The sequence below is a fragment of the Medicago sativa genome, chromosome 3 (assembly GCF_051527215.1).
Source record: "Medicago sativa cultivar Bolivia chromosome 3, Bolivia_mono, whole genome shotgun sequence".
NCBI lineage: Eukaryota > Viridiplantae > Streptophyta > Magnoliopsida > Fabales > Fabaceae > Medicago > Medicago sativa.
The window spans coordinates 69,643,672-69,653,941 of NC_140751.1; the positions used below are offsets into that span (position 1 = coordinate 69,643,672).

General features: G+C 31.0%; 1 long non-coding RNA gene across 2 annotated transcripts; it reads right to left on the reverse strand.

Moving 5' to 3' along the window:
* Window positions 1-518: 518 nt before the first annotated feature.
* On the reverse strand, window positions 519-3,594 carry LOC146939650 (uncharacterized). Of its 2 annotated transcripts, none has more exons than XR_015031743.1 (6): window positions 3,050-3,594; window positions 2,252-2,379; window positions 1,522-1,731; window positions 1,047-1,161; window positions 886-951; window positions 519-754 (listed from the first exon to the last, which is right to left on the reverse strand). It is a non-coding gene; the product is annotated as an uncharacterized LOC146939650 (long non-coding RNA). The 2 variants fall into 2 exon arrangements; XR_015031744.1 differs by having other exon boundaries at window positions 2,252-2,356; window positions 3,050-3,196.
* Window positions 3,595-10,270: the final 6,676 nt, after the last annotated feature.

The window sequence follows — 10,270 nt, forward strand, 5'->3', positions numbered from 1 at the left end:
CAACAGATTTTGGCATTGGTCCCTGCACTTTTTTTTGTTTGGCATTGGTCCCTGCACTTTCACTACAAGAATTTTGCTTATTACTGGTGGAAATAATCCCCCAGTAATGCAAAAAATCCCTCAGTAATACGCATTACTGGCGGATTCGAGTCCCTCAGTAATATGAGCGTCAGAAATGTTACTGGCGGAATTTTCCCTCAGTAATGGAGTGGGAGTTCTGACAAAACATTACTGAGGGATTATTCCGCCAGTAATTACTGACGGAACAATTCCGTCAGTAATTACTGGCGGAATAATCCCTCAGTAATGCTTTGTCAAAACCACTTTTCCATTACTGTGGGAAAATTCCGCCAGTAATGTTTATACTGATTTGAATTACTGACGGAAATTTCCGCCAGTAATGTAATTCCCCCTATTTTTGTTTATTCTTTTCCACTTTTTAATTTTAATTAAAGAAATAAAATTTATTAAACGCAAATAAATTAATGAAATACAATTTTAATTTAATAAGACACAAATTAATTAAACGACATATATCATCATAATATTCGTACAATCCATAAATCAATTTCGTACAAAACCATAAATATATCAATAATATTTGTAGTCTAAAAACTAAATTAATAAACTAAGTATCATAACATTTGTACAAAACCATAAATACAATTTTAAGGTCCTCAGCTGCTAACAACAAACAGCAAGAAAGGTTGATTCTCTTATCTTCAATAAAAGAAGGTGCTTTTGCGTGCAATGGCTGGCCATACAAATTGAACAATTCAATAATTAAAAGATCAGGGAGGGCAAAGACATAACTGAAAATCACCCTCATATACGCAATAACTCATTCGCTAAATAGATTTTTGAAAAAGGTTGCATCTTTCTTACCTTTGTCATCGTCAAAATATTATTGCAGGTACACAACCCAGTTGTAGCATTCTGTTTTTTAGTTTTCTGCAACATCGTGTAAAAATGTAAGTGTGATAACCCATAATAAAATAAAAGATTAAAAGTATGACACAGCTAACAAACCACAAGATAAGACTCACAATTTTTTCCTTTTCTTCATCAGTTTTAGCATCTGCCATAGATTTGTTATTTTCAGCCATTCCTTGAGTTAGTTTCTTGATTGTAGCCTGGGTGAACTCCTCAACGTTTTTCAATCTGGAGAAAGAATAAAAAATATACCAGAAATGTAACATAACAATTAACAACCCAAAATGACCGGCAAATCCCAAAGGAAAGATGGATACAAACGAGGCAACATTGACAAATCAATGAGAAGTGTATTAGTAAATGGAATAATTGCAACCAAATTAAGAGCTTTCACCATCCCAAACTACTGTACACTTACGAGACAGGTGACAAGTAAGACCAATATTACTATGACACATAAGGACCCTCAAAAACAAGTGTCGGCATTTCCTGAACTGAAATTTTATTACAAATTTGCTATATATAAAGTTTGATTACACTAATAACATGCACAAATACTCTTAACCATAAATGTAAACCAGACCATACCAAAGGTTACCAAATCGAGATTTGAATCATGAATCAGAAGGCCTATTTTCTAGAGGTTTGCTCAAATTCTGCTACGCTACAGTGCCATAGTGCTGCAGCTATTGGCCAACACTTAGTACTACCCACTGCTATGCTCAAATCTTAAGCCCTTGTTGTCCTGCCCCTTTGACAACATACTTTGTTCAACTTGCTGGATTCATCGCTTTCACCCTGCGCATGTAGAATACATGACAGAACAATTTAAAGTAATCAAACAAACAACATGAAATCACCAAAAGTATAATATCAAAATCACATGTTCAAAAATGCAGATGACAATGATGGTGGTGCAGCAGCAATTCCAAGTATAAAATCTGTCTTAATGTGTTAGGGATGCGAATAACCACAATCCCACAACACTGGACATTACAATACATTGCTATATAGCGCATACCCCTGCATCACAACCCAAAACCAACAATACGGAGAAACAAACCACCACTTCAACATAAACACAACTTTTTTTTCTTTTCACACACACACACACACACACACACACACACACACACACACACTTGCGAACCTACACACTTATGTATAAAAAAGTCAATTTTTCAAGTAAAAATATCTTAGGTTATGAATCAAACATTGATATACTAATAAATCACTAATCAAATATCCAAATCTTAATCAGAAGGGAAATGTCAAAGATAAAACAACGAATTGCGAACCACGAATCTGAAGTCTTTACCTTGAGAAAGTGAAGTAGGAGCGAAGTGTGAACCACCAAATTGCAGCACACCAAATTGCAACTCTAAAAGCCTACTGCAGAAGCTACAGCTGCGCTTAACAGAGCCTACAAACACCATGCATCCATACCTGTCATGACAACACCAAAATAAAGACCCCTCACCCACAGCAGGCCACCCACAAAACCGCTGTCATCCCTTTCGTTGTTATATGCTAAACTTCAAGATATATAGTGTGACCAGAAAGATAATTATCCTTAAACTACTCTTCTAGTCATATGTTGTCTATCTTTTGTTTATGCTTAATATTTTTCACTTCTTTTAACCATTGCTTAGCTAAAGATACCATAACCTTTTAACAATTTGTTAAGAGATGGAGGAAAAGATACTCTCATTTCAGCAGGAGAAAACTTTGAACTTGGATTTTTAACAATTTGTGAATATTCAAATTGATTTTCGACTAGAATTTTCAAAATCAATAACTTCTAAAGGATGTTCCAAAACATAAGAATATTCAAATTAAAAATGTAGCAAATTGTACATTCATATTTATATGCCACCATCAAATTAGCCAATAAGCAATTTTCTACACAATAAGCAGTTTTCATAAACAAGCATCAACATTCAATTTCATTTTCAACCCATCAACAATTCCCAAATCTGAACAATTTCAATTAATAAAGTTATTTTCATAAACAAGCGTCAACATTCAATATCAACCCATTAACAATTCCCAATTCTGAAACCCTAAAACAAACAATTGGAGAAGGAAGGAGAAATTAGAGAATTGATAGGCTTACCTTAGAGTGAGTGAGTGACAACTGAGAGAGATTTGCGAGAGAGAAGACCAGAGCGAGAGGGAGAAGTTTTGAAGTTGTCGGTGGGGGTTCGGGTATGTGTGACAACTGAGAGAGAGTTGCGAGAGAGAAGACCAGAGCGAGAGGGAGAAGTATATGTGTGTTGTATTCCTAAAGTTTGTATCTTTAATTTACTGGCGGAAATAAAGCGGTACTGGCAGATTATTTTATTATGTCATGACATTATTGACGGATATAAACCGTTAGTAATACACTGTCATCTCTATTATCATTATTGGCGGAAAAATCCTCCACTAATCTAAGGCAGATTGGTTAATAACGGTACTGACGGATTTGTCCGTCAGTAATACTATTATTATTATTTTATGTGTAACTTTTTGAATTATTGAGGGTTTATTCCGTCAGTAATATTATTGAGGGTTTTTTCTACATTATTGAGGGTTTAGACCGCCAGTAATTACTGAGGGTCTAAATCCGTCAGTAATGCAATTTTAAATTCGTCAGTAGTTAGATGAATTCTTGTAGTGTTTGTAAAAATATTGGCATTGGTCCCTGCACTTTTTTTTGTTTGGCATTGGTCCCTGCACTTTGTAAAAATATTGGTATTGGTCCCTGCACTTTGAAAAAATATTGGTATTGGTCCCAATCATTTCATGCCACGTGGCACCAATACCAATATTTTTTCAAAGTGCAGGGACCAATACCAATATTTTTACAAAGTGCAGGGACCAATGCCAAACAAAAAAAAGTGCAGGGACCAATGCCAATATTTTTACAAAGTGCAGGGACAAATGCCAAACAAAAAAAAATGCAGGGATTAATGCCAAAATCTGTTAAAAGTGCAGGGACCAATTACACATTTAAACCATTATTTTATATTAGTAATCCCAATAATGAAGAGAGTGATCATAAATTGAGATTGAGACATACCATTATTTAACTATTAATCACTTGGTAGAATGTATCTTGTTTGTATGATTTCCTGCCGGCGGAAACTATTAAGTGATAGCTACCTTAGGCCTAGCAATTTGTTCAATAATTAAGTGATTAATTTCTTGATCAGATTCAGATATAGCATATAAATATGCACTTAGGGTTGGTGTTTAATTATATATATTAGATTTTAAAAATATTCCCACTTGGTTTCACGTAAAGGTAAAACATAGTATCAGCAGGATTTGGAACTTTATCAGCAACCAAAGGAATCTCATGGAGTTGTATTTGAACGAGGAAGAGTTGCAGTTACTCCAGCTAGGATGAAATGACAAACATAAGATTTTAAAAAAATGAAACACGTATTTGTAACGAGAAAAATTAGATATAAATTTTAATATACTAATCATACACACATAGGATATTTTACACAATTATTGACATAGTTCTTCTCATCATATCATATCTTGATTAATAATAAACTTTACTTTTAGTATTTTCATATGGAAATTTTGAAACTTAAAGAATCCAAAAGGTGAGTTCAAAAAATTAATTAAATGAAAAATTTAAGACCATATATTTATTTTAAAATGAAATATGGATTTGCTTGTATATTTAGTTTTAATTTGAAATTGATTAATTGTTATCGCTTTGTTTTTCATTTATAAAAATATGTTCGGAAAGCGTAACACTTATATGTTCATGGATTCAGCTCCTATAAAGTGAGCAATTTATTTCAGAGTATGAAGTGAATAATATCAACCATTAATTTAAAAACTAAAAGTAAATATTGTAGATATATCATAAAAAATCATGAATCTGTTACAACAACCACTTTTAATTTTCTTACTATACACGTCGAGAATCCAAATCTCATATTCCTCAACCGGATAAAAAATAAGGATTTAATTATGAAAATATATTCTCAAAACTAACATGTCATATTTGGTCCAAGTAGTATGAAATTTGAACATTTCAAGCAACTTGACTGAGACTCATTTTCTAACCGTACATGTGGTGAAAATACTGTAATTAAAAGGAGATAATATAAACACTTTGTGTGCTTACTGGATTCTCCAATAAAATTAATCACCCTTAAACGATAATTGATATATATACTTCATACCTACAACATCGAATTCAATATTAAAAGAAATATTAAAAAAATGACCAGCATGGTATGATGCGTGGGTTATGTTGCATCTAAATTCTAAATTATAAGAGTATTATACTGGATAGTGACTATCTTAGGTAGAAAGTATTGGTGTTTATTGCTTTATACTATATATAGATATATAGATATGATTTTTTGGTAATTGGTAATCATATTAAATTATGGATTTAAACATAATTGCAGACAACAAACATAAATTAGAATATGACTCCGGCGCACTTGGTCTGATTTGACCTCAAACCGGCCATTTGATTTAAGAACAAATGATCAATTAATTGTTTTAGATATTTTATTTTTTGTTGAATATTAATATTTTTAGTTAGGGAAATGTTAACTTGTGCCCTCAAGGGCACATGTTAAGGAACTCAATATAAAAATATACTTATTAAAAGTCGTGCAGTCAACTTCTTAAAAGTTAAAATGTTATGTTTTCCAATGCAAAGTTGCTCTTTTTGGGTTCCTTAACATGTGCCTTTAGGGCACAAGTTAACATGACCCTTCTAGTTATACCACATTCATTATTTAGTTTAATTAGATTACGTTTGATAGTGAGAATATACATGCAAACATTATGACGCTCAATGTTTAAGGTGAATGTGAAGTTTAGAATGACACATACTTTGATAGATGATGTAATTTATATAGCTTAAAGGATGTAGTATTGAATTTTAGCCAATAAAAAAGTCCACTTCAAAACGATTATTAATTAAGATATTTTTATTGACATATTTCTCTATATATAAACATGTGTTTATTTAGAGGTTTATTATTTTTTATCACAAAGAGGGCCGAAACCGATCTATTTAGAAATTGGTGAAACATTCACGGTTACTAAGAGTGGGAATAGGTAAGGCCGGACTAGATTTTGATAGGCCTGAGTCTGGCTTACAAAAATATTTGCAAGTCCAGCCTATGGCTTTTCGTAGGCTTATTTTTTTGACATGGTCTGGTGTGAAAGCCTATTACAGGTCTACTTTATATAAAAGTTGTTAATACATCTAAATAGATTATATCGGCATTAAAGTCTATTTCATTGTAAGGTTTGTCTATCATTATAAGGTCTTAAAAACCGATTTCACTACAAGGCCTTAAATCCTATTTAAAAAGTCCATTATTTGAGTTGTTTCTAGATTTTTGATAATATGCATAAACATGTCGGCCTAATAAGCTTCGTAGGCTTTTTTTTAATAGCCTATGTCTGACCTATTTGCTTAAATTGGCTTTTTCAAAAGCCTAAGCTTGATATTTTTAATAAACGGTTCAGGTTATGCCTAAATAGGCCAGACCGTAGGCTCCTTAGACCAGTTTGACCTATTCCTAACACCTAATGATTACATTTTTTTTGTGGTGGCCGATGTTTGAACCTCGACCATTGCATATATTATGCATGGTTTCTACCATCTGAGTTAAGCTCACGAGGACCCCTAACGATTACATTGTTCATGCTCTTTGATGTTACCAATTGTCATAAATACAAGATATAATTGTGATGTAAAAACATTAGAATGCTTTATAGGTAGAATTAGACTATATTGATTAATGTTACATTAAAAGTCTATTTTGTCATATTTGTTTTCAAATTAGATAGGAAATATAGGATAGAGGGAGTATTAGATTCAATTTTATTATTGAGATTATTACAATTCGAATTCATGTATTAAAATAATTTTTCTTTATTAGTTTTTGAGGAAATAATTTTTCTTTATTATATACTTTGAAATTTGAACATTATTTATTCAATTTTTTATATAATATTATAAAATTTTTGTTGATATTTTTTTAGCATTATGTGATATCGATATATGGTAGCATTATGTGATTTCGATATATGATAATGAAATACTTATCAGTTTGGTTGATAAAGGGTTAGATTAAATATTCCAAAGTAGCTTTTCGGCAACAAATTTTGCTTATGTGAGTTGGGAAGAAAAAATACAAGAAATGACTAGATTCCCATTTCTCTGGATTTATGATATGTCAACTTTCAAAAAAGTAAGACCAAATTGCCATCCATTTAAAAGGACTCGTTTAATTATTTTTTAATACTAATTTTTCGTGTCCTCTATTATCATTATACTAGAGTTTATGTGTATCTTCTTTACATAAAATGATAAAAATCATATTATCACTTTCATGGTGATGCTTTGAATGTACTTTTTTTTTTCTTCTTTCTCTAATAACATTATTACTTTTTTTGCACAATAATAACATTATTACTTCTTTTCAACTCTAAAGAGGGTCAATATCTTGGATGATCTAAAGATGTATATAGCGAAGGTTGAGTTTTTATTTCGTGTTTCCAACTATTTTCTTTTAAAAAATTTGAGTTAAAAAATATTATTCTAAATTTGTAATTTTGAAAATAACCTTGTATACGCATTTATTTCTGATCCGAGGTGATGAAAAATGATGGCCGACGTTGAGTAACTATCCATCATGATTGAAGTTGAAAGTACGTACAAACATTGCTCAAATATGTATAGAGCAAAAAATGAGGTTTTTTAAAAGGAAAGAGTTTACATAAATTATTAAATCTCACACTCAAAAGTGTTTTCCCTAAATCCACCCTTGTAATGTACTCTACGAGCCTTATACAAACCCTGAACACAAATTAAACGTAATAGAAAAAAATTGTATAGAGCGAAAAACATATTTAAACCTATATACAATTAAACGTAATAGAAAAAAACGAACAGACAATTACGTTAGTGTCCTTCTTTTTGCTAGTCATGATATCCAAAGGTTTTTCATTCTAAATAATATAGAAACCTATCCCCAAAAAAAAAAAAAAACATCGAAACTAAAGTAAATTTGTGATAACTTGACATACTAGAGCTAAGTTTTTTGCTACATGTATGATATTTAGAGACTGAGAGGATAATTTATAATAATTTACAAATTCTACATTAATAAATATCGACATATTTCACTTTTAAAAAAATTGAACTAGTCCACCGAAATGATATAAGGGAGAATCGAAATTTTGAGAGGAGCACACCCCAAAGTTTAAAGGTAACACTAACGGATCAACTCAAGTGAGTTATCCATATATTTCACTTTTTAAATATATACTCCGTTAGTTTCAAATGTTAAGTCGTTTTGACCATTTCACACAATTTAAGAAACGTAAATCAATTGTGTATGGGAAAGATAAAGTACGATTAATTTTACAAAATTATCATTCATTAATGAAATTTTAAAGAGAAATTAAAGTTTTTTAAGGAGAAAGAGTAATAAATAGTTAATGATATAATAGAAAAAATAACATTAATACTTCATGTTATCGTAAACAGATTTATTATTTGAAACAAGTTTTTTTCCAAAGCAAATTATAACTTAAAACTGAGGGAGTATCATTTAGCAGCATAATAAAAGTGCATGCTTAGGGTCCCTCAAAAAAAAAAAAAAGTGCATTACTTGATTCCATTTTTTATCTACAAGTCAAGGTAGTCACTAAATTTCACAATTGAAACAAAGAAGGCTTTAGAATAGAATCGTAGATGGAAGCATTTCACAGTTTGGTAGCTAGCTAGGTAAATTGTTGATGTTGATAACACATGATTCAAAAAATAGAGAATTGAATATGTCGGCAATTCCACTTTCAATTGGATACATTAGAGTAGTAATTTTTTGTGATGATCCGTAGCAGAAGGTCCACTACCTACAAACAGAAACAGGATAAGGCATTTACAATTACGGGTTCGTTGTGGGGCTGTTCAGTTTTGACCCGTACAAGGGCTACAATGCCAACATGTATGTCTACAACAAACATTAAAACCATGAATCTGATTATTATCTTGAGCAACTGTTTAACATGCTGGGTGATGTTTCTCTATGGTTGTCATTATCATTTGCGAAAAGAAATAATATTTATACAACTATTTTGTGATACTTCAAAAAAAACAAAAACTACTTTGCGGTCAATTTTAAGACACTATTTTCTTTCATTTCTTTTGAGACAAACACAATAGAAAGATGAAGAGATGAAGAGAGAGGACATGATGAGAGTAGAAGAGAGAGTTATCCTAAAAATTGTTCTAAAATTATTGTTTAAATATTTTTTTTTGAAAAGTTATTTGATTGTTATCGGTTTTTTTTTTTGTCATGGTACAATTCTATTTTATTTTTATAAATAACCACTGTTCTTTTTTTTATATTTTATGTATATACAGTATTTGGTGTAATAAAATACTACTTGCAAATGAGAAACACACCTTTGTTTCTTTTATAGAATGTAGTTCTTTTAAGCAAATATTTTTGGGTTTATGATTAAATTACGCAGAGTTAACCGGTCTCTAAGGAAGCCCCGAAAGGGCTGCCGTTCGATGGATACACGAAAGTGACGAAGTTGCTTTGACTACAGAACCATGCCTGTCTGTTGGAGTGAATTGGATGATCGGGTCGAGGGCTGCCCCCTCTTCCCCTCACTCTCCTTTCCCTATGATTAACCTTGAGTTTGATAAAATTACTTGACATCATAATTTCATTGAAGTTTCAAAATGTGGTGTGCTTAGATAGTGACAAACAATTGTTTTTGAAGAATTAAGGGCTTGTTTGGATCAGAAGAGAAAGTGAAAGGAAAGAAAGTAAAAAGAAAGATTGTTAAAGGAATGAAAGTGGATAGAAAGTGAGTAGAAAGTGAGATGATTGTATAGTTGTTTGGTTAGTGTGAAAGTGATAAGAAATTGAAAGGAAAGATATTGTTAGTAAATTGACATGAATATCCCTACATAATATTTATGATATTTAAAGTATTTATTTATATAATTTATAGGTATAATTAAGTAACTATCTTAAAAACAAGTGGTTTATATATATATATATATATATATATATATATATATATATATATATATATATATATATATATTATAAATTAGAATAAAAATAGAAGCCGAAGTGACAGGTGAGGGAAACATATTAATTAAAGAAAAATAAATAAATTAGAAAATATGTTTGAGAACAATGGCAATTGTGTAATTTTATCATAATGGCTTTTGCACTGCACACTCTCCCACACGTTTCTTTGCATTTTTGGTAGGAAAGCTATCTATGCATTGGGCCCACCAAACTGACACTTTCTTTCCTCTCTAACA